We start from the raw sequence: 25,912 nt of genomic DNA, 5'->3' as shown, positions 1-25,912 counted from the left end.
TATGCACAATGCAGTCTGGGGTGATGCTGCAGACAGTTTCTTAGCAGAGCAGGGCTGCAGTATGTGAACAAGCAGAGCGCAGGCATGTGGATAGCAAAATAAGGGTAATTCTGGCCGGGCGTCAAGGCAGTTTTTTGACTGTTCAGTCCCACATGAGGTGAATGGAGGTGTAGTTAATTGGGGCTTTGAGAGATTCCTACCTTTCGTTTCCTCAATGCAGAGCAGACAGGACTATGTTGCTCATCGTCCGGAGAGATGATGCACACCAGGGATTGTACAGTCCGGACTTGTTTATTTGGAAATCTGGACATACAACGTATGATTGGTAATACAATAAGTTCTCCAGACATGCAGAGTGTTAACAAAGTGGTCGAAAAACTGATGCCTTTCACAGCTCGGTACAAGCATGTCTCTCCCAGAAAAGGTGAAACTAACAATGGCTGCTAGAAGGATGAGAAGAACTGAACCTTGACCGGGAAGTGGAAGGCATGCCTTAAGGATTAATTAACTGCAAGCTGCTATATAGAAAAGAGACAGCAGATGGCAGCAGAGCACATGCAAGACTAGATTATACATAGCATGAAAATAATACAACTTATAGAAGCCATAGAAGCATAACTTACAGGGAACAGCACATTATTTATTAACTATTTTGTGTGACACCACTCTGATTTAAGGGTACAAAAATTAAAAGTTTGAAAATTGCAAAATGTTCAAAATTTTTGTCTAATTTTGGCCGATTAAAAAATTGTGAGGAAAGTATGGTTGTAGATGATGAGGAAAAAGCTAATATATTAAACACCTTTTTCTCCACGGTATTCACGGTGGAAAAAGAAATGCTAGGTGAAATGCCGAGAGACAAAGAAAACCCTATATTAAGGGTTACCAATCTAACCCAAGAAGAGGTGCAAAACTGGCTAAATAAGATTAAAATAGATAAATCTCCAGGTCCGGATGGCATACACCCACGAGTACTAAGAGAACTAAGTAATGTAATAGACAAACCATTATTTCTTATATTTAGAGACTCTATAGCGACGGGGTCTGTTCCACAGGACTGGCGCATAGCAAATGTGGTACCAATATTCAAAAAGGGCTCTAAAAGTGAACCTGGAAATTATAGGCCAGTAAGTCTAACCTCTATTGTTGGTAAAATACTTGAAGGGTTTCTGAGGGATGTTATTCTGGATTATCTCTATGAGAATAACTGTTTAACGCCATATCAGCATGGGTTTATGAGGAATCGCTCCTGTCAAACCAATCTAATTGTCATGATCCAGGTTTAATCTGACAGTTTTAAATGCACAAGTGAACTTTTTTTCCTTTGGCTGTCTGCCAAAGTGTGGTGTGATTGCCCCCGGTGGCCATTAGAATTATTGCACTGTGGTGTCGTTTGTTCAAAGTAGCCCCGGTGGTGGTGAGCGGTAGTGCACTTTAGTTCCTTTGGTTAAGTGCACGTAATTATAAAACAGGTGTGATGCTATATAAAAGAGTGTCAGGTGTATCAATCACGGTTGGTGATAGTTAGTCATTCACAAGTAAGCCTGGGAGAAAGATGGAGCTGAACAAGAGTCCTGGGCAGCCCAGCCAGAGGGGACGAGTGGCAGCTGTGGAGTCTGCAAGGAGTCCTGGCATGGATTGATGGAGTCCAACGATGGGGTCTGCAAGAAGGGCTGGCATGGCGTGGTGGAGTCACAGTTTATGGTGTCAGCAGGAAGTGCTGGCATGGCTTGGTGGAGTGGCGACTATGGTGAGAGTTGCACTCAGCATGCTGGACTTGGTTGCTGAAAGCTGGACTCAAGCATGCTGGACTTGTTGGCAGAAAAGTTGGACTCAAGCATGCTGGACTTTTTGGCAGAAGCTGGACACATCTTTGGGACTCTGTTTACTGGGCAGCTGCAACTGGTGGTGGACTCTGCTCCAAGGTTGCACTATAGCGATGGATCCAGTTATGGTGATGGATCTGGTTGAAGGAGAAGATGCACGCAGGTGGTGGGCTCTGTTGCTGGGAGCGTAAGCAACAGAGCAAAGCTAAGTGATGTTCCCCTGTTTTGTCACTTTTCCTTATGTGTGTTTAGTGCAGTGGTGGGATTAGTTTCAGCACCAACCAATTCCCTAGTGAGGGTTTAGGTGCAGGGCGAGTCAGGGTTTTAAGGTTCCTGTGCGTAGCCCGGTGCGGAACCGGCATAGGGAACGTTAGAAGTGTAGAGACACTGACTCAGGGGAGTGCAGGAGGTCTCCACGTCCCCATTCCCTATCGCAGGGCCACCGTTGTTATGTTACCCAGGTTTCCCCTTTATTGTTTAAATTCGCCTTACTGGAGGCGGGGTTTCCAGACTTACGTGTATTACCTAAATTCACCTGTTGGAGGCGGTGTATCCAGCTGCACGTGTTATTATTTAAATTCACCCAACTGGAGGCGGTGTATCCAGGGTCACGTGTGTCTTATGGGTTCGCCTTGCGGCACTCGCTGCGTCCAGACACACGTGACCGTGACATTATCATCAACCAAACATTTTTTTTTTCTGGTTAGCCTTGGCAATGTGGAGACCTGTGAGAAGTTGCTGCTGGGCCTCACTGAGGTGAGTGAGGAGCTGCATGGTGTATAAGCAGCTGCGGCAGCAATTATCAGGGTCTGGGGCCTCCCATCTGGCTCAACCAGAAAATCAAAATTGTGGCTCTGGCAATGAAGCCCCCTAGAGTCGCTGCTGGGGAGTGCTTGTTCATACAGGAGGATGCACCCAGACAGGAGGGTGTAGTTGGTGATCCCCATGGTGCTGTCTGGGGTTCCCCGAGGTGAAGGGGTACGTCCCTGTAGTGAGCTGACTGGTGTGATAGTCCGCGGGGCTCACGCCAAATCTTCAATACCACCGAAGAAGCCGCCCCTCCTGGTCGTGTGGAGGCAACCAGTGAGTGTATATTTCCTCCATATTCCTGTCCCCTTCTCCTCCAGGTGTGAGCAGCAGGTGCGCTGCGGGGGAGTAGGGACAAATCTCAACCCTCGTCATTAACCAACCCTGGGAGGCGCAGACCTCATGGTGAAAGGGTTGGAGGGTGGTGTTCCCTTGGTGAATAGTGGGGGTGTGAGTGTGGTGATACAGGGGGACGCCTCTGTTGTCGATCCAAGAGTGAGTTCACCGAATAATGACAAACGAATGCGTGGCAATAAACGTTCAGGTCCAGACCTGTGTGTGAACGAGCATGTATGGGTGCCACCAAAAAACATCCTGTGGAAGTGTGTTGTGGAGTCTTACCAGCTCATAACAAACATACACATACATAACTCGTTCCCCAGGTCGGTGTTGTGGAGATGTGTGGTGCCTCCAAAACATACATTGCCAATACCAGTGGTGCATTTGTCATAAACCTGAAGTGTCAGGTAGTGGTGGGGTGAACTCAGGATCTGGGCATCCCTGCTGTAGGTGTTTCCCTAATGAGGAGTGGTCTTGAGGGTCCTGAGGCCCCTCATTAAGGGGAGGGTACTGTCATGATCCAGGTTTGATCTGACAGTTTTAAATGCTCAAGTGAACTTTTTTCCTTTGGCCGTGTGCCAAAGTGTGGTGTGATTGCCCCCGGTGGCCATTAGAATTATTGCACTGTGGTGTCGTTTGTTCAAAGTAGCCCCGGTGGTGGTGAGCGGTAGTGCACTTTAGTTTCTTTGGTTAAGTGCACGTAATTATAAAACAGGTGTGATGCTCTATAAAAGAGTGTCAGGTGTATCAATCATGGTTGGTGATAGTTAGTCATTCACAAGTTAGCCTGGGTGAAAGATGGAGCTGAACAAGAGTCCTGGGCAGCCCAGCCAGAGGGGACGAGTGGCAGCTATGGAGTCTGCAAGGAGTGCTGGCATGGATTGGTGGAGTCCAACGATGGGGTCTGCAAGAAGGACTGGCATGGCGTGGTGGAGTCGCAGTTTATGGTGTCAGCAGGAAGTGCTGGCATGGCTTGGTGGAGTGGCGACTATGGTGAGAGTTGCACTCAGCATGCTGGACTTGGTTGCTGAAAGCTGAACTCAAGCATGCTGGACTTGTTGGCAGAAAAGTTGGACTCAAGCATGCTGGCCCTTTTGGCAGAAGCTGGACTCATCTTTGGGACTCTGTTTACTGGGCAGCTGCAACTGGTGGTGGACTCTGCTCCAAGGCTGCACTATGGTAATGGATCTGGTTATGGTGATGGATCCGGTTGGAGGAGTAGATGCACGCAGGTGGTGGGCTCTGTTGCTTACGCTCCCAGCAACAGAGCAAAGCTAAGTGATGTTCCCCTGTTTTGTCACTTTTCCTTATGTGTGTTTAGTGCAGTGGTGGGATTAGTTTCCGCATCGACCAATTCCCTAGTGAGGGTTTAGGTGAAGGGCGAGTCAGGGTTTTAAGGTTCCTGTGCGCCTCCCGGTGCGGAACTGGCATAGGGAACGTTAGGAGTGTAGAGACACTGACTCAGTGGAGTGCAGGAGGTCTCCACGTCCCCATTCCCTAGCGCAGGGCCACCGTTGTTATTGTTACCCAGGTTTCCCCTTTATTGTTTAAATTTGCCTTACTGGAGGCAGGGTTTCCAGACTTACGTGTATTACCTAGATTCGCCTGTTGGAGGTGGTGTATCCAGCTGCACGTGTTATTATTTAAATTCGCCCAACTGGAGGCGGTGTATCCAGGGTCACGTGTGTCTTATGGGTTCGCCTTGCGGTACTCGCTGCGTCCAGACACACGTGACCATGACACTAATCAGTTTTTATGAAGAGGTAGCCTATAGACTGGACCAAGGTGAGTCATTGGATGTGGTATATCTTGATTTTTCCAAAGCGTTTGATACCGTGCCACACAAGGGGTTGGTACACAAAATGAGACTGCTTGGTCTGTGGGAAAATGTGTGTAAATGGGTAAGTAAATGGCTTAGTGATAGAAAGCAGAGGGTGGTTATAAATGGTATATTCTCTAACTGGGTCGCTTTGACCAGTAGGGTACCGCAGGGGTCGGTGTTGGGACCTATTCTCTTCAACATATTTATTAACGATTTGGTAGAAGGTTTGCACAGTAAAATATCGATATTGGCAGATGATACAAAACTATGTAAAGCAGTCAATACAAGAAAAGATAGTATTCTGCTACAGATGGATCTGGATAAGTTGGGAACTTGGGCCAAAAGGTGGCAGATGCAGTTTAACAATGATAAATGTAAGGTTATACACATGGGAAGAAGGAATCAATATCACCATTACACACTGAACGGTAAACCACTGGGTAAATCTGACATGGAGAAGGACTTGGGGATCCTAGTTAATGATAAACTTACCTGGAGCAGCCAGTGCCAGGCAGCGGCTGCCAAGGCAAACAGGATCATGGGGTGCATTAAAAGAGGTCTGGATACACATGATGAGAGCATTATACTGCCTCTGTACAAATCCCTGGTTAGACGGCACATGGAGTACTGTGTACAGTTTTGGGCAACGGTGCTCAGAAAGGATATAATGGAACTAGAGCGGGTACAAAGGAGGGCAACAAAATTAATAAAGGGGATGGGGGAACTACAATACCCAGAGAGATTAGCAAAATTAGGATTATTTAGTCTAGAAAAAAGACGACTGAGGGGCGATCTAATAACCACGTATAAGTATATAAGGGGACAATACAAATATCTCTCCGAGGATCTGTTTATACTAAGGAAGGTGACGGTCACAAGGGGGCATTCTCTGCGTCTGGAGGAGAAAAGGTTTTTCCACCAACATAGAAGAGGATTCTTTACTGTTAGGGCAGTGAGAATCTGGAATTCCCTGCCTGAGGAGGTGGTGATGGCGAACTCAGTCGAAGGGTTCAAGAGAGGCCTGGATGTCTTCCTGGTGCGTAACAATATTGTATCTTACAGTTATTGTTAGGTTCTTTAGAAGGACGTAGATCTGGGGATTTATTCTGACAGAATTTTAGAGGCTGAACTCCATGGACTAATGTCTTTTTTCGTCCTTACTTACTATGTTACTATGTATGTTTTTTCATAAATAAACGCAAGTTATATCAAAGAAATTTTACCACCAACATGAAGTACAATATGTCAAGAAAAAACATTCTCAGAATCAGTGGGATATGTTAAAGCATTCCAGAGCTATAACCTTATAAAGTGACAGTGGTCAGAATTGTAAAAATTGGCTTGATCATTAAGTATCAAATTGGCTCTGCCACTAAGGGGTTAAAAGCCTGATGTTACCATTTTACTACAGTAAATGTATCACTTAAACATGAGCCATGTATGAGGGACTCAGAATCAGAGTCAGAAATTGAGGAGTCTGAGTTGGAGGTTTGGCTTGTTGACTCCACAGCCCTGGGCTACAAGGTACTAACCAGGGGCGTAACTACTGCGGTCTCAGAGGTTGCAGTTGCGATGGAGCCCGCAGTGCTTAGGGGCACGATTGCTTGTTTTCACTTTGAAGGTGAGCTGTGTAGTGGGCATGTCAGGGAAGTGGCAGCCTCTGGCTCATTGACTGTGCAGCTACATGCTTTGATTGGCTGCCAGGCTGCAATTGACCTGATGCCATGGCTGTTCTGTGCGCACAGGACCTGTGATGAGGTCACAGGAGGGGAGGAGTCAGGGGTCACATCATCAGGAGCCTCCATGTATGCAGGACTCTGCTGTGCTGGTTGTCATGGTGCTGGATGAGGGTAAGTTTATGTGTGGGGTCAGGAGGGGTTTACACGGTGGATGCAGCAGAGCTGTGCATGTACAAGGTGTGCGGAGCGGAGCCGTGTGTGTACAAGGAGTATGGAGCGCAGCTGTGTGTGTACGAGGTGAGCGGAGCCGTATGTGTATGAATCGGAGCCACATGTATACGAGGTGGATCCGTGTGTGTACGAAGTGTACGGAGTGGAGCGGTGTGTGTGTATGAGGTGTACGGAGTGGAGCTGTGTGTGTGCAAGGTGTACGGAGCTGAGCCGTGTGTACAAGGTATATGGAGCGGAGCCGTGTGTGTATGAGGTGTGCAGAGCGGAGCCGCGTGTGTACCAAGTGTATGGAGCGGAGCCGCGTGTGTGCGAGGTGTACGGAGCCGCGCCGCGTGTGTACGAGGTATACGGAGGCGAGCCTCATGTGTACGAGGTGAACAGAGCGGAGCCGTGTGTGTACGAGGTGTGCAGAGCGGAGTCGTGTGTGTGCGAAGTGTATGGAGTGGAGCTGTGTGTGTACAAGGTGTACGGAGTGGAGCCGTGTGTGTACAAGGTGTACGGAGTGGAGCCATGTGTGTATGAGGTGTACTGAGCGAAGCCGTGTGTGTACGAGATGTTCAGAGCGGAGCCGCGCGTGTACGAAGTGTATGGAGCGGAACCGCGTGTGTACGAAGCAGAGATGTGCGTGTATTTTGGCATGGGGGGAGCCCCATTTGAAAGTTCGCACCGGGACCCATAACTTTGTAGTTACGCCACTGTTACTAACCATGTTTTTATTTTGCCTAAAATACAAAGGAAAGGTGTCATCTTTAAGGCTCTTCTGACCTGAGTGTGAAAGCTGTATAGAAATATATGAAGAAGCGGTGACATTCGGGTCGGGGGAACCACCGGCCAGTCCGTGCATTGCAGTCCCATTTATACGGTCGTCTGACTGCACCCAAAAACTGCAAGGACTGTCATCTGGCCATAGATCCTCCACAGAACATGTGAAACCCTCCCAGATACCAATATCATTAAACAACAAGACAATTAGGAGCTAAATCAGTTACACATTATGCAAGAACCTCAAACAAGAAACAACTGGATGCTACCAGAATATTCAGTCAGCACTACACGCACTGCGCTTACATGTACAAGACGGAAAATGAATTTCAGATGAAGAGCGATAAAACCGATGTAGGTAATGCTCCATTTACACATAAGTGGCTACTTTTTAAACCGTGTGGGGAAAAAAAGTTCTAAGTGATTCTAGCACAAAATGAGCTTTGACCCCATAAACAGTATAGGGGAAAAAAATAAAATACAATTATATACTGAATTTTAAAACAATCCAATCATTTACTGGGTCCGCATGCTGCAAATAATTGCCATAAATAGATGACCGAGAAGTGACCCAATTATATAAATGATATAGCAATGGCGGATGGAAAGATGCTAGAACGCATTGCACTTAACACCTGACTCATCCTTACATGTACTTTATGTACTTGACTTCCAAATTTAATGATAACGTCGAAGTTGCATACCTCAGAGTAAGAGTTATCCAAGTCCTTTCAGTAAAAGCAATCTCAAGGTCTGATTCAAACCAAACAGGATAAAGAGTGGCGATTCCCAGGCGCTGCCACAGAGTGAAGACAAGGATGTATGTTGTGTCGACCTCTATTCATACAATGCGTTTCGCAGTTAGAAGGTGTTAACTTGACTTTGAAACGTGTTATTTGAATGAATAAAGATACAGAGAACATACACCCTTGTATTCACTATACAGCAGCGCCCAGAAATCACTGTTCATTTCCTGTTTGGTTTGAATACATTTCCTCCCTTCGGTGTGTGGGTCAGCGGTCGCACTTTTTCTTTCAATCAAAAGGACTCAGGCCTTCGCCTTGAGACATAGAATTCTAGAATGTTAAGAGTTGGAAGAGACCTCAAGGTTATCATGTCTAGCCCGCTGCTCAATGCAGGATTCACTAAACCATCTCAGACAGATGTCTGTCCAGCCTCTGTTTGAAGACTTCCATTGAAGGAGAACTCACCATTGCTTCTCGTGTTTCCATGTGCAAATGAGGATAAGGTTGATCCCTCTACATTGTGACAGCCATTCGGATATTTGTACACACCTAATATGTCTCCTCTTAGCTTTCTTTTCTGAAATCTAAACATTCCCAGATCCTTTAACTGTTCCTCGTAGGATATACTTTGCAGTCCACTCACCATTCTGGTGGTTCACATGCTCTATGCTTCTCTTAATACATCCCAGAACTGTGCTTGCCTTTTTTGCTGCTGCATCACATTGTTGACTCCTGTGCAGTCTGTGATCTATTAGTATATCCAGGTCTTTTTCACATTTGCTGTTGCTTAATTCTATGCCTCCCATTCTATAGATGTAATTTTTGTTTTTCTTGCTCAGATGTAGAATCTTGCATGTCTCCCTGTTAATTACCATTCTATTAGTTGCTGCCCATTGTTCAAGCTTCTCTAGAAATTATAAGCCAGTAAGTTTTAACCTCAACTGTGGGTAAAATCCTGGAGGGTTTTCTGAGAGATACTATACTGGAGTATCTGAAGAAGAATAACCTCATGACCCAATATCAACATGGGTTTACAAGGGACTGGTCCTGTCAGACTAATCTGATAAGCTTTTATGAAGAGGTAAGTTCCAGACTGGACCAAGGGAATGCAGTGGACGTGGTGTACGTGGACTTTTCAAAAGCTTTTGATACGGTGCTGTCATGATCACGTGTGTCAGGACGCAGATGATGTCGCAAGGTTGTTAAAGTTACCCAGGTTCCCCCCTTATTATTTAAATGCGCCTTACTGGAGGCGGTGTTTCCAGATATATGTATGCATGGCGTGTAATACCTAAATCCGCCAGGTGGAGGCGGCGTATCCACCTGCACGCTTTATTATTTAAATTCGCCCCACTGGAGGCGGTGTATCCAGGGTCACGTGTGTTATGGGTTCGCCTTGCGACATCATCTGCGTCCTGACACACGTGATCATGACATTATCACCAGCCGTAAGTGAACACCCTGAGCACACCTTTATAGGGTGTCACACCTGATCCATAATTAAGTGAACATTAACCTAAACCTAAGGTGCGATACCATTCCCCACCACCGGGCAACTTAGAATGAACGACACGACGTGATAATTCTAATGGCCACCGGGGGCAATCACGACACACTTTGGAACCAAAGGAAAAAAGTTCACTTAATGCATTTAATACCGCCAGATCCAACACTGGATCATGACAGGTGCCACACAAAAGGTTGATACATAAAATGAGAACAATGGGGATAGGGGGAAAATATGTGTAAGTGGGTTAAGAGCTGGCTCAGGGATAGGAAACAAAGGGTGGTTATTAATGGAGCACACTCGGATTGGGTTACTGTTAGCAGTTGGGTACCACAGGGGTCAGTTTTGGGCCCGCTTCTTTTTAACATATTTATTAATGACCTTGTAGGGGCATAGAGAATAGAATTTCAATATTTGCAGATGACACTAAACTCTGCAGGGTAATCAATACAGAGGAGGACAATTTTATATTACAGGAGGATTTATGTAAACTAGAAGCTTGGGCTGATAAATGGCAAATGAGCTTTAATGGGGATAAATGTAAGGTCATGAACTTAGGTAGAACGAACAAGATGTATAATTATGTGCTTAATTGTAAAACACTGGGCAAAACTGTCACTGAAAAATACCTGGGTGTATGGGTGGAAGACAAACTCACATTTAGTGGCCAGTGTCAGGCAGCTGCTGCAAAGGCAAATAAAATAATGGGATGCATTAAAAGAGGCATAGATGCTCATGAGGAGAACATCATTTTACCTCTATATAAGTCACTAGTGTGACCACGCTTAGAATACTGTGTACAGTTCTGGTCTCCGGTGTATAAGAAAGACATAGCTGAACTGGAGTGGGTGCAGAGAAGAGCGACCAAGGTTATTAGGGAACTGGGCGGTCTGCAATACCAAGATAGGTTATTTCACTTGGGGTTATTTAGTTTGGAAAATTGAAGGCTTAGGGGTGACATTATTACAATGTATAAATATATGTGGGGACAGTACAAAGACCTTTCTAATGATCTTTTTACTCTTAGACCTGTGACAGGGACAAGGGGGCATCCTCTACGTCTGGAGGAAAGAAGGTTTAAGCATAATCACAGACGCGGATTCTTTACTGTAAGAGCAGTGAGACTATGGAACTCTCTGGCATATGATGTTGTAATGAGTGATTCCCTACTAAAATTTAAGAAGGGACTGGATGCCTTTCTTGAAAAGTATAATATTACAGGGTATATACACTAGTCTCCTTAATATTGCGTTGATCCAGGGAGCTAGTCTGATTGCCGTATGTGGAGTCGGGAAGGAATTTTTTTCCCCAATGTGAAGCTTACTGATTGCCACATGGGTTTTTTTTTGCCTTCTTCTGGATTAACATGTTAGGGCAGGTTAGGATAGGATATGGGTTGAACTAGATGGACTTACAGTCTTCTTTCAACCTTAATAACTATGTTACTATGTAGATCCTTCTGAATCCTTTCTCTGTCTTCTCTAGTGTTCGCTATCCCTCCTAGCTTTGCATCGTCTGCAAATTTGATAAGTTTACCTTCAGTTCCCTTATCTAGATCATTTATAAAAATGTTGAACACTGGGGCCAGGACAGAGCCTTGTGGTACCCCACTTGAAGAACTCTTCCAATTGGATGTGCAACCTTGGTTCAGATTCATCCATTTATTAGACTGTGCTTTTGTTTTGGCTACAACACACTCCGTCATTTCCAGGCTATGATACCAACTTTGACTTGTCCACGTCTTCAGCCCGATAAATGGAGCCATATTAGTTGTCACCTAAATATTACCATCCTAGAAAGGAAGATTGGATATCTGTAATTTTGTTGGTATATACAGTAAAAGAAAAACAAAAAAAAATAAGCTTTTACAACACGTTTTTGAAAAGACATGTCAATGAGGATGATTGGTTACAGACATGAAAGTAACACTTCTAGGGTTAATCTAAGAGACAATAGGATGTCCCTGTACAGTAATATACTAAAAAAGTGCCACATTACAGGAAACCATGTGCCAACATACACGTTCCATGTACATGGTTCTGCTTTGGGAGAGACACCTAAAGTTTTCTCCTTCTACATTACAATTTGCAGCAAAAAAAAAAATGAAATTGCAAATTATACACATATCTTGAAATCTCTTAAATTCACAAAATAGCCTTATGTACAAAGAAAGTTCCAATGGCTTGCCTGTAACTTAGTGTCAGACATCACAGACATCATAAGATTATATTGGAACATTTACTGGCAATTTACTTTTCATTTACGGTACTTTTCTTCAGTACAAATACACAGAAAAGCTTTAGTGCTCTTATATGAGCACATCAATGGCAGGAATGCTACTATATATACTCGACCAAAGGAAGTGTCCATCAAATGTACCAGCATCTGCACTAATATTAGCCATCACCAACGTGCACCATTGATTAGTATGTGGGAGACCATGGCCCGAGATTATCAGGTTTACTTCTGCCTTTATAATGCAAGTTGACTAACGAGATAATGGCCTGAGCTGAAGTAATTCGTTATCATCGAACACCAGAGAAGTTTTGGCAGCTATTTCAGTCCCTCTATCACATCAGGGAGTGGTGCAAGATACTCTCTGCCGACATCAGGCGTGCATTGGTTAGCCATTACCACTCAGTGAATGCGAAATGCAGGTTCACATCCCCAAAGACGACTTCTGGCAGCCAAGACTCCATGTCTTCAATCTAAATGGAAGACGACAACACAAGTGGCCAAAAATGGTGGAAGGAATGAATATGAGCTGCACAAGTCAAAAGAATGTGACTTTCCCCCAGGGAATAGAGTTCTACAAATGCTGTTGTAAATGTCCCAATTCACTAGAAATGAGTCAAGGACTTGACATTCCCAGGGACCTAGCATGTGACAATCTACTTTCACCTACCGATCATGAAGAGTGATTATGGATCAATTACCTCTTAGTGAAAGTCAGCAATTTCCAAAGGTATACAGAATAATATGTTGATTGGAAACCGGAGAAGAAAGGGAGCAAAACGATGAAATGCAAAAACAATCAATAAGTTTTATTAAATATCATACAAAAAGTGCATGGAGTCATAATGAAGTGCCAATAAATAAGCAAATGAACACACACCCAGCAGCCCCCTCATCCATCCAAGATGGAAAATATATTTATATGTATATAATGTCTTCCTTTGGGGAATAAAAATTTCTCCCTGCCTTTTTTCCTCCGCATGTCCATGTCACACTTCCCTTTCCTCCTGGCAGTGTGTTGCTTTTAATTGTTTTTAATTTATTTTATTTTTTCACTAATTTTCTTGTATGTCAATAATATCTTGTATTTAGTGACCTTGAGGATACCACATCTCTCCCTGGACCTTCACTTTGTGCTATGCCCATGAAAACAGGATCCAGCAGCCTCTACAGTTGCGGGAATCATGACAATATTTTGTTATTTGATACATTTGATACATGAGATTTGTTCATTTTTGTTATATATAAATGTACACATGTATGCATGAAGATTTTTTGTATGGCCATGACCCCTTTATAATTATTGTTATTGTCTGTATGGACTTCAGTGATCTTTGTTTATTCCACGTATTATATACAATTATAGGTGGCTGTGCGCATCGCTCTGGGGTGGCAAATGTGTTGCTGGCAGATGGGCGTCTTTACGCTGCACACATGTGCCCTGGTCCTTTGACCGGTGTTTGTGTGTCCAGCGTGATGCCTACTCTGTACAGCAGGGCCTGCCGTCCTCAGGGTGCATGCGCTGATGACGCCATGCTGATTGGCCGATCCCGGTCACGTCTTCACGTGACCTGGGTCATAGGGTATTTGAAGGTCCTGTGGAGATCTGTTTAGCATCTCCTTGATAAAGCGGCCTATTTGCACCGCAAAACGCGCGTCGGGGGTCACTGCCCGGCGCCCATCCTCCTCCTCCTGTACCCTCTGGTAAGTTCCTTTACCGGTACATACCTTAGATCTTTATCGGCGGATGCCTTTTTATACCTAGACCCATTGCACCCTTAGGACATAATATTGTATGTCTCCCTCCCTTATTCAAGTTTGGGGAGGTGATTTAGATTAGATCTGGCCACATGGCGATTTATACTTTGTAGGGTGACATAACTTTGGGTGTCTATTTACTGGTATGAAGTCTAGACTATATATATGAGGGCACTTTTTCCATCTTGGATGGATGAGGGGGCTGCTGGGTGTGTGTTCATCTACTTATTTATTGGCACTTCATTATGACTCCATGCACTTTTTGTATCATATTTATTAAACCTTATTGATATTTTTGCTTTTCCTCGCTTTGCTCCCTTTCTTCTCCGGTTTCCAATTGACCGTTGGAGCAGATGTGGCTTGTGCCAAGGGTGAACAAATTGTTTTGGTATCACCTTTTGGCATTTTAGCATTCTATATGGGATTTCTATTGAGAATAATACTGTATGTTGGCCAGACGAAGAGTGCTGGACGAAGGAGACAAACACGTTACATTTAAATAAAGCCTTAGGATGATCTAGGACATTTAAAGGGGTTTTCCAGTTTAAAAAAAACCTTTTTACTCTAGCTGCAGGTTGTTTTAAAAGAACAAACTTTACTCACCCTCTGTGGATCCAGTGGGGAGTCTCTACTCTCACGTCAACAGCGCTGCAGTCAGTCAGTGAGGTCTGTGGTCACGAACAGTACGTGTTGTCATTTCGGGCAGATCCACTAAGGCTACTTTCACACATCAGTTTTTTGCCGTCAGGCAGGATCCGGCTTTTTTTAGAAAAAACGGATCCGGCATAAATTTTGGAGAACTGTAGAAACGGATCCGTTTTTTTGCTGGATCCGTCTCTGTTCCTGGCGGCTGGCCAATTGGATCTGAGCATGCGCAGACTTAAAAAAACCGGATCCGGTGGCTGGATCCGTCTTTTTCTGGATCCGGCGCACTCCGGCGCCCATAGACTTTCATTGTAGCAAAAAGCTGGAAGCGCCGGATCCGGCGCTTCCGGCTTTTTCGCCGGAGACAAAAAACGTTACAGTAGCCGTTTTTTCCAGACGCCGGATCGCGTCACATTGCCGGATCCGGCAAAAAACGGATGAAACGCAATGCCATCCGGCACGATCCGGCGCTAATGCAAGTCAATGGGGAAAAACCGGATCCGGCATTGCATTTTGCCGGATCCGGTTTTACAAAAAAAAGCCGGATCGCGCCTGAAGGCAAAAAACTGATGTGTGAAAGAGGCCTAAGATGTTATCGACTGCTGTACTGCTGACAAGACGTCAGCAGTACAGATACTTCACTGGAAGTGTCTGTCAGGGGAAAAAAAATTGCAGCATGCTTTGAAACCAGATGTCACACAGCCATTAAAGTCTATAGGTGCTTGGAAAACATTGGACTGCACTCAGATGATATCCGAGCGCAGCCCTACATCCGCAGACTCACAGAATGGAAAAGAGAAATTTATTTCTCCATCTTCTCCTTACAGTGTGATAGAATTCACTCATCCTAGAGAGTCAGATCACACTTTGTTGACACTTGAATCAAACTCTGACCAGAGTGTAATTTCCATAATCTTTTGCCGTTTTAGTCATAACCAAAAAGGTCATTAAATAGTTGGACCCTTTATTTTACTATGTGCTGAACGTACAAATCCTGACCACTATACAGACCATTGGAAAACACAACACATCAATACTCCTAGTTGTGGTGTCACAAGTAACCTTCGATCATCATTAATAAAAAGTACTAAAGCGTTTAAACAAAGTTTCAATTATTATTTAGCATTTACAAGATCTCAGTTATTGCTCACTGGATAATAACATTCTGTAAACTGTCTATGGATCTGTGTATGGCTTTTTCTTGTACTGTTATACTATGGGGTGTCCTATACAGGAGTTTTCCAGTGAAGTGTTAAAAGAGGCATTTCCCATCTCCAAGATCCTATCCGAATATGTAGTAGGTGTAATAATAATAATAATATTAGCAAATACCTCCTATTAGAAATGTGATATAGCTCTTTTGAGTCGCTATGTCGATTACCCCACCTCGTGCAGGGCATTGCAGAAGCTTAGGTATTCATGAGTGAGACCACTAACAACTAATTGTCACTACATGTGTGGTCGTAACCATGGATAAACAAGCTACTGCAATGTCCTCCTCATGGGGTAAACAACATAGCCAATCAGAAGAACTAAACTACTGTACATTTCCAGTTGGAGGTATTTGCTAATATTATTACACGTACTACATATTCGGATAGGATCTTAGAGATGGGAATACCCCTTTAAGTTATCATCTATCCATGGCAGAGCTGTGGAGTCGGTAACCCAAACCTCTGATTCCAACTCCTCAATTTTCATGACTGACTCCACAGCACTGCCCCATGATTGATCACATACATAAAGTGCTGCACAGATTCATCTCAACTAAAAGCCGAGATCCTCAGATCAGGAATAGAACAGACATTTTTAGGACATTTCATATCTTTACCAAATTCTTATGAAAATATTTACAGCACATCCTGCACTGAACTTCTGAACCCAATTTATTATATATTTTAGGAGTTAGAGTTGGTCCATTTTATATAGACTCCAACTCTACAGCCCTGATCCATGGGATAGGTGATAACTTATAGATTGGTTAGGGTCCTGCACCAACCAGAAGAACAGGAGCACTTTTATCCCTATTACAATGTGGAAGCACGTGCCCAACCATCACTCCGTTCTCACTCTATGGGACTGCCAGAAAGAGACGAGTTCAGCAATAGTCAGTTCTGTTGTGAACACTTTTGACCTGGCTTCTGAGTTTGGGCTCCCTCTGGTGGTTGCTGCTGGTAATGGAGCTGGTCTGGCAGACAGAAGTCAATCACCTGAGGAGGATGATTGGAGGTCAGGTGTTACAGACTGGAGAGATTTAAGTGAGCAACCATCCCTCAGTTGTTGCCGGTGATTTGATTTTCTTCCTGAGCATTTTGGAAGTCTGCTTGCCTCCTGCTTTGTCCTGCATCTTTCAGATAAGTTATTTGTCTGCTTGAATCTTTTTGCATTTGATCCATTTTTTGCTTTTCTCTGATTTCTGCTTTGCTGGTGTGAGTTCAGCCTTGTTCCCTGCTGGGACCTGTGCTGGACTCTGTTCCATATGCCACAGCTCATGTCAGTCTTTTCAGTATTTCTAATCCCTTGTTATATCAGTATCTTTTGTTTTGCATCCAGTTCACACCAGAGTTCTGATTTAGTGGAGGAGAGGTTGTGTGGCCTCAGTATTTTTGCATATCAGACGTGTTGGATTTTTTCTTAGGGTTTTTTGCATGATTGCAGACAGTATCCTTTCCTGTCCTGTTCTATCTAGACAGTTTGGGCCCCATCTTTTGCTTACTCTATTTTCTGCCTGTGTTTTGTGCCTCATCTTGTCTCACCGGCAATCTATGTTCGGGGGCTATCTATTCCTTTGGGGTTCTACTCCAGGGCAGTTTAGCTTTACCCTTTCTCTCTTAGGCTTAGTTAATTCTTTGGCTGTGCCGAGGCGTCTAGGGCATCATAGGTATGTCCCACGGCTAATTCTAGTTGTGTTGTCAGTTTAGGGGTCTGCAATCCGCTAAGTTACCAACCTCTCTGGTTATCTGGTTACCTAGCCTATTCCCCTGCTATCCTCCTCGGTTACCTAATCATAACACAGTCCCATAGCAGTTGACTAAAGCAGCAGCAGGCGGCACGTGTACTGCCGTTCTATTCTAACAGGCAGTCACTGCTCTCCTGGCGGACATCTCCTACGTCATTCACAATCTGCTCCTCTCTCACACCTGTACAGTAAGGAACAAGAGCTACACCACAGGAGGAACAGGCTGTGGGGTTGACATCATGTCAGGACAGATGGCGATTGAGGGGGACATAGGAGGCACCGAGCACAGTCCGATCACGTTCATCAGGCCAGACAATGGCGATTAGCATACAGCATGGGACAATTAATAAACGGCGTTGTGCTAGGCTCTTATGAACAGGTAGAAGAAGTGCCTATAAAGATGAGTGAACGGTGTTGAATATAATTGATATATGTAAAACCTGGTGAGAAAATTTTCTGTTTGAAAGTAGTTAATCTGTGTAAACATAGACACCAGTAAAGCTCATGTCCTAATTTTTTCCATACACCCCTATTCTTCAGAAAGAAGAAGTCACAAAACTGTCCTTTTGGGCTTCGTCTACTGCTATGCTTCTCATACCAAAGCACCGCATATTGGGATTTTCATGGCCACACAAGGCCGACTTAAGTGGTGTTGTGTCCTTTATTTTATTCATATTTAACAGTGGAAGAATAGTTGCCGTGAGTTTATTTTGGGTTAACTATAAATAAATAGCCAGTTCATTAATAAATAATTCCATATAAATACCCAATATTATCATACCAGAGAAACAATCCGCCCCTTAACGGGCGATTTTCCCTCAAATAAGACATCACGACAGTTAAATTAATCAGGGAGGGAGGGGGAATCTTCTTACTTCAGGAAAACCGTTGAGTGAGGAGAAAAACCGACCAAACAGGGCTTTATATATTCTCAAAAAGACCGTCAAAACACATATCCACCAATCATGGCCCGTTAAAACGGCGCCAAGAAAACTGGTCAGAACCAGTTAAGACAGGTTTTGGTGACCCCAGTGTACAAAGCCATGACCTATCCTTGACCTTTCTCTGAGAAGAAAGATAAATGCCAATCAAGGCAAAATGGAGATAAACTACGGCCTGTATGGCCATGGGCCCCCCTCTATGTTTTTATTTTATTACGGGGGGGACTAATATTAGAGAGGGTCATCTAAAAAAAACATATCATGCAGTAGTTTTGTTTTTTTTTCACAGTGAGTTCCACGGTATACCAGCAGGGTTAAGAGTAATGTATACAGAGCCTTACATGATCCACAAAATATCACACATGCTCCAGACTTAAAAATCGAAATTTGGTTTAGAAACCGTTTCAGCCTGTAATTGTAAGATAATGATCGCACATAATAAAAGAGTATTCTTTTATTAAATGTGAAAAGGAACCTATAGGTGTGTTCACATCGGATGGAGATACTGCAGGTTTTCCTTTCAGATTTACACCTAACAGATTACAATGCCAGTCATCGAGTTAATATTTGAACAGCTGTAATCCACATTCAGCAGAGTTTGCCGTAGTGCAAATGTGTGTAAATTTGACAAGTGGTGCAATGCGTTTCAATCTAGAGTGCTGAAATTTGCAGTGTAAGGCTAGTTTTACATTTGCGTATGGAGGAGCTGCGGACTTCCTCCCTGAAGCTCCGCCCCCCGCCGCACCTCCTCCGGTCAGCTCCACCTATGTCCACATACTTCTGCATGCAGCCTGCGTACCCTATCTTTAACATTGGGTACGCAGGTTGTGCGGATGTATGCGGATGCCTCCGCATGCATCGTTTTGACGATGCGGCGACCGGCGTTGGACACAACATATTGGAATTTGATGCGGTCGCCGCATCGTTAAAACGACGCATGCGGAGGCATCTGCATACATCCGCATGACCTAGACAGCTTGAATACATGTGTGGAATGCCTGTTTGTTAGGGAATTCCTACATGTATTCAGCCTGTCTACAAGTCGCAAATCATGCAGCTGAGACAAGGAAATCTAAATCTCCGAGCACGCCAAAATACTCGGAGGACACCCGAGCATGCTCGGGAAAACCTGAGCAACGAGTATACTCACTCATCACTAGTAGACTCCACTTTACTAACTGTGGTAGTTTGTGCTGAAGTATTTGAAACGTCAAGAATATGGATCTATAGAAAGTAAAGAAAAATATTTTACCTATGGGGCACACACCACAAGTCTGCCACCGACACCGTAATGGGTAACTTGGATAAATCTGTAATTTTGGAATTGCAATAAAATAACTGACGGACACAGAGACATTTCCATCATATACCGTAACTAGAAATACGATCACCTTAAAAGGATATAAAAAACGCATGTACATTTATTTATGCATTAAAGAAATCATATACATGCAACTTGTGATGATGCATTGTTATTCAACCACAGTCAACAGCCAGGTTACAGGTGTGTCGCTGACTCCCTAAAGAACTAGGAGTTTTTCCCAATGCAGGTGTAGTATACTTTGGTCTAATTTAGAGAATACGAGCACCTACTACAAGATGTGAATCTTGGCAGCACTTTGAACTGTGCCAACATTTCCAGATAAATATTTTGGTATTTTGGGAGGAGAGAACCATTAATTAACCCCTTAAGGACCAAGCCACATTGTAGGTTAATGACCAGACCTTAATTTTGAAATCAGACCACTGTCACTATATGTGGTTATAACTCTGGAACGCTTCAACGGATCTTGCTGATTCTGAGACTTTTTTCCATGATATATTGTACTTTATCATAGTGGTAAAAATTCCTAAAGGGAATCTGTCACCGGAAATTGCAGGCCTATGTAAATGGCCTGGGTCCGGTCCGATGGGCGGTGTTTGTTCTTCTTTCTCCACCCCATCCGTGGCCCCGTCCGCAATCTCCGGTATTAGATTAGTTCTTCTCCATTGTTCATGAGTGCGCAAAGCAATCTTGCTTTGCGCACGTGCAGTATGCTTTGCCCAACTGCGGGCAAAGCCGATAATTATTACTGCGCATGCGCCGGTACACTATGTCCTGGAACACAGCGAAATACTTCAGATTGACTGCCCGATCACAGCGATCTGGGTGCGGGAACCAACGGAATGGGTCCCAGGCTCCCCGCACATCTTCCTGTGCCTCTAAGGCCGGTTTCACATTAGCGCTTTTTAAGCGCACGCACGGCCGGGGGTAGCTCCGCCCCCGAGCCGGCTCTCTGCCCGGCGTGCCCGCCCCTTGCTTGTAGCGCCGCCTCCTAGCACACAGCGGTGCCTGCGATCGGCGCACCCTATCTTTAGCATAGGGTGCGCAGATCATGCGCAGGCCGTGCGCTAGTTGCGCTTTGACCTGCGCTGCGCACTTTTGACGGTGCGCCATGCGTGCCAAAATCAAACTTTTCGGATTTTGGCGCGCATGGCGCACCGTCAAAAGTGCGCAGCGCAGGTCAAAGCGCAACTAGCGCACGGCCTGCGCACGATCTGCGCACCCTATGCTAAAGATAGGGTGCGCCGATCGCAGGCGCCGCTGTGCGCTAGGAGGCGGCGCTACAAGCAAGGGGCGGGCACACCGGGCAGAGAGCCGGCTCGGGGGCGGAGCTACCCCCGGCCGTGCGTGCGCTTAAAAAGCGCTAATGTGAAACCGGCCTTAGCTGTCTGTTACAGCTGACAGTTTAAATGCATGGCGGGCATAGTTTGTCATGGTGCGGGAACTGACATCCTGCCATGATTGACTATGTCCATCAATGGACGTTAAGCAGTTAAAGAAATCTATATATTTATATATAAAACTCAAAATCTGTAGTAGCCCGCTCTATACAAATCCACAGTTCTCGCCCGATTCTCACCACAGTTCTCGCTAGCATCCCCCCGTCATGAGACTGGGGCCCCCGAAGTTAGGCCCTATACATATAATGGAGAAATGTGAAGGTGAAAGTAAAAGTGCTAAGGGGACTTATCAGTTGTGACTGATAAATTAGTAAAATGCCAAAATAATAAAAATTTAAAGTGGAAAAACAAATTTACTGTAGCACTCTGAAAATGTCAATTTCAGGGTGACATTGAAAATTTTACTCTAGCTACCATAACCAACAATTTAACATATTTTCCGTGAGCAAAGCCACGGGTATTCTACTAGTATTATTATAAGTTAGAATGTAGCAGAGGAGCTGTCAGTAATAAGCACAGGTAAAATATTACACCCTCAGGGTTAAAGGAGTCATCTAGCAGAACAAATATACCTTCTAATAAGTTAGGAAAGTTATATAATGGCGCTTTCCAATACACTACATATGCCCCGAGGTCCACGTTATGGGGACCCTCTTACTGTTCTAACTAGAGATGGGCGGACACCTGGATGTACGGGTCCCGCCGAACAGTTGCAAAAAGTTCAGATTTAAGTACCAGAACAGTAGCTGGACCCGAACCTGAACCTGAACCCAATTCATGTGGCCCAAACATCCAGGGTTTACTATGACAGCGTGGCAAATACCGCTTCTGATCGGCGTTGAAATCATCCTCGCCAGTCAGAGAGCCACTGTTGCCACGCTGTCAAAAAAACAGCACTCTGCTGTGATCGAAGGTATAAGGTTTACCTCCGGTCACCGGTAATGGTGTTTCCAGGAGTCCATCATGACAGCACCACCAGGAGGTTGTCCTTCATATCCTTGATAGGGACAGGAACACAGAAGAGGTTAAATAGCCCCTCACCACCACAAACCTTCAGTGATTTTTCCAAGTACCACACCAGGATGGATGCAACGCTATTTTATTGAATTCCCTCTCTCTACACATGTTTATATCACATATCAGACAGGAATCTCAAGGGAGGGTATATAAGGGGTGCTATCATGACGGACTCCTGGAAACACCATTACTGGTAGGACTAATTCCTACTTTCCAGGACGTCCCTCCTGACAGCACCACCAGGAGAAATACCAAATAACTCCCACTAGGGCGGGATTACTGCTTGGAGGACTTTCCTCCCAAAGGCCGTCTGTTAGTTTGTCAGAACGTCCATCTTATAGTGTCTGCAAAAGGTAATAAGAGTCAGTGATAAGCGGTCATAAAGGAGCGCTTAGGAAGCAACCCAGAGATGCACAGGATGTCGGGTCGTCACCGCAGCTCCAGCCGAGAACCTCCGATGGAGGATGGGAGCAATGAGAAACCCCATCCCCTATGTGATTAATAAACATCCACCTGATGAAGACGGATTCTCCGTCAAAACGCATTGTGGTTTAACCCCATCTCTTGTCTTGGTCTCTTTCCTGCGCTCCTAAGACCGTTTCCCATTTTCTCATTGCAAAAGTTATTAGACTTAGATCAGGTTGCAGCCCAGCTTATCTGGTCCATTGAGGCCCCTGCACTTTCTGCCCACGAAGCCGAGATTGCTCTCAGTGAGTGAGCCTTGAGGCATTCCAGAGGGGTTCTCCCTGCCGAAACATATGCTGTGCTAATAGCTGACTTAATCCATCTGGCTAGAGTAGCCTTGAATGCCTTCTTCCCCTTGTTCTTTCCAGCCATCTGGACGAAGAGATTAGAGCCCACTGTGATCTTTAAGTAATTAAGTAACATCCTCTTTACGTCTAATAGGTGAAGAGAATACTCCTTCTCGTTGTTGTAGTTTTGGCAAAACGTTGGTAGTACGATTTCCTGATTTCTACAGAAGTCTGAAACAACTTTGGGAAAGAAGGCCGGATCCAGTCTCAGGACAATACAGTCTTCCTGGATTTTTAAATATGGGTCTCTTATGAACAGAGCCTGGATTTCGCCAATACGTCTAGCCGATGTTATCATCACTAGGAAGAGGGCTTTGAGTGTAACCGACCTCAGGTGTGCCTGGTCTAGAGGTTCATACAGTTTTTAGCAAAGTTTCCCCCGAACCAAGCTGAGATCCCAAGGGGGCACTGAGCTGCGTATTGTTGGCCTAATACATTGGATAGCCTTAATGAATCTCACTACCCATGGATGACTAGCTATTGGAGAATCAAAAAAGGAACTCAGGGCTGCTATTTGAACCTTCAGTGTACTAGCCTTAAGGCCTTAGGCCTTTATCAAAGCCAGACTGCAGGAAGTCCAGAATCCGGGGAATATCTGGACCCTGGGAGATGGATACCGGAACTGAACATTGTGAGCAGAATTTTTTCCAGATCTTCCGATATATTGCTGAAGTGACTGGCTTCCTGCTCTTCTGCATGGTAGTAATGACTAGTTCCAACAGCCCTTTTGACCTCAGGATCTCCTTTTCAGGATCCAGGCTGATAGCTATAACATCCCTGGGTTCTGATGAAGTAGAGGCTGGCAAGAGGATTGGTTCTTCCAGGGACATCCACTTTAATAGGGAGAACCAGCTCCTCTTGGGCCAGTGTGGCATTATTAAGATCACTGATGCCCAGCTCTCCTGGATCTTTCTCAAGACTCTCGGGATTAGAGCCAGTGGTGGGAAGGCGTAGGCGAGATCAATATCCCAGCTTTGTGCTAAGGCATCTATTCCTGTTGGAGTATCTTTTGGATTTAGTGAAAAAAACATTTTTGTTTTTGTATTCTTCCTTGAGGCAAATAAATCTATCTCTGGAGTCCCCCAACGTTGGGTCAACTGGACAAAGACCTCCTGGTTTAGTGATCATTCTGAGGGCTGAACTCTTTCTCTGCTTAAGAAGTCTCCCAATTCGCTTCAGGTGTACCTCTGTGACTGATTTTACTGACTGACCATTCTGCCAAGGAAAATATTGCGTCTGACAAATTTTGCAAATGACTGTGCCTCGGGTCACCTTTGTGTAGTAGGAAGGCTACTGTCGCTGAATTGTCTAAGAAGATCCTGATTCTTGATATCCTCTTAGAGCTTCCCAAACTGCTCTGAGTTTCCTGTAATTTGACGACCTGTTGCTTACTGCTGTGGGCTAAGCTCCTTGAAGATAACCTCCTTCCATATGAGCTCTCCAGCCTGTGAGGCTTGCATCCGTAGTGATGTTGACACACGGAAGGGCCTTCCTCTTCCGAGGTTCACTGTACAGGACCACCATGACAGGAATTCTTTTACCCTTTCGGATAGTCGCATATCAGGTATCCAAAGATGCTTCTCTGCCGTCCCATGCTGCAAGGGTCTCCTGCTGCAGTTTTCTTGAATGGTATTGACTTCACTGGACACTGGGTATACATGAGGTCATCAGGCCCAGGATTCTCGTTGCTTTTCATATGGAGACATATTTCCATCTCTGTATTGACTGGATCTCCTGTCTGATTGCCTGCTGTTTGTGTAGCGGTAGAAAGGAGTGTTCTTGTTCTGAATCCAGAAGAACTCCAAGAAACACCTTCCTTCTTTCAGGCCTGAAATTTGACTTCCCTACATTTACTAGCCATCCCAGTCTTTCTAGGACTGACTGTGACGACTCCTGGAGTGGACCCTCTGGGTCGTGACACCAACCCTCCCAGGGCGAGCTGACCTAGTGAAGACCACCCCCTATACAGGGAGTGTCAGGGGCAAGCCCCAGGGGGTTAGGCACCACGACTGCTGGCACCAGGCGGCCGGCTCACAGGAGACACGAGTGGGTGAGTGTGTCTGCAGGAACGTGTAAAGCGTGGACACGGGAACACGTGGTATACAGAGACTTCGTTCGTCCGGGAGTGAGTGAAGCAGGATGCATGCAAGGAGCACGTCAGAGCACTAAGTCAGGCAGGTGTGCCAGGAGGTGTAACAGAGTACAGGAGCAGGTTGTGTGCCAGAGGGCACAACTGAGCATAAGACAGAGCGCAGGATTGGTACGTGTGCCAGGAGGCACAACAGAGTAAGAGACTGAGTACAGGATCAGAGCATGTGCCAGGAGGCACAACTGAGGATGAGACAGAGTACAGGGTAAGAGCGTGTGCCAGGAGGCACAACCGAGTATGAGACAGAGTACAGGGTCAGAGCATGTACCAGGAGGCACAACCGAGTACGAGACAGAGCACAGGGTCAGAGCGTGTGCCAGGAGGCACAACCAAGTACAAAGCAGAGTGCAGATTCAGAGCGTGTGCCAAGAGGCACAACAGAGTGCAAGGCAGGGGACCTGAATACAGCGCACAGCCAGGCAGGGACACGGCAGACCAAGCCAGCAAGCACAACAATAATCAGGCACCTCCCCTAGGGGGAGGTCGTCTGATACAGCACATAACTACTACTGGTTCCGGGTCAGGAGCTAGCCAGAAAGCACATGACCACTACAGGTTTCAGGTCAGGTCCTCCATTACCATAGAGAGGACTGAGCCCTATACAGCACTGACAGGAGCGCGCAAGCGCAAACGTGACATACAGGAGGAGACCCGGGGACGAGAGCTGCGCGTGCGCACCCGACGGGACCCCCGGAGTGACCGCGGCTCCGGAAGAGATGACGTCGGGACCGAGGTCCCGCCCCCAGGTGACACTGACACTGTTGCTGCTAAATTTTCTTCCATCTGTTGTGGAGAATCAGCCACCAGCAGCAGATCGTCTAAGTAGGAGATGATGAGAACCTTCCTTTGTCTTAGGAAGGCCATCACTTCTGCCATGAGCTTGGTGAAGATTTGAGGGGCAGACGAAAGGCCAAAGGGTAGACATTTGAACTGAAAGTGCCGTATTCCGCTCC

At 45.3% G+C, this 25,912-nt stretch overlaps 1 long non-coding RNA gene across 1 annotated transcript in view; it reads left to right on the top strand.

The window, feature by feature from the left end:
• Positions 1–13,560: 13,560 nt before the first annotated feature.
• The window catches only part of LOC141085035 (uncharacterized), a 63,682-nt gene continuing 51,330 nt past the window's right edge, over positions 13,561–25,912 (top strand). Inside the window, exon 1 of the long non-coding RNA XR_012231197.1 lies at positions 13,561–13,658. This is a non-coding gene — a long non-coding RNA (uncharacterized lncRNA). The remainder of the gene's footprint in view (positions 13,659–25,912) is intronic.

Source organism: Dendrobates tinctorius, unplaced genomic scaffold, assembly GCF_039654945.1.
Source record: "Dendrobates tinctorius isolate UK_male_01 unplaced genomic scaffold, ASM3965494v1 ptg000028l, whole genome shotgun sequence".
In the NCBI taxonomy this organism is placed as follows: Eukaryota; Metazoa; Chordata; class Amphibia; order Anura; family Dendrobatidae; genus Dendrobates; species Dendrobates tinctorius.
The sequence above is the reverse complement of the archived record's forward strand: the minus strand, read 5'-3'. Positions and strand labels throughout refer to the sequence as shown.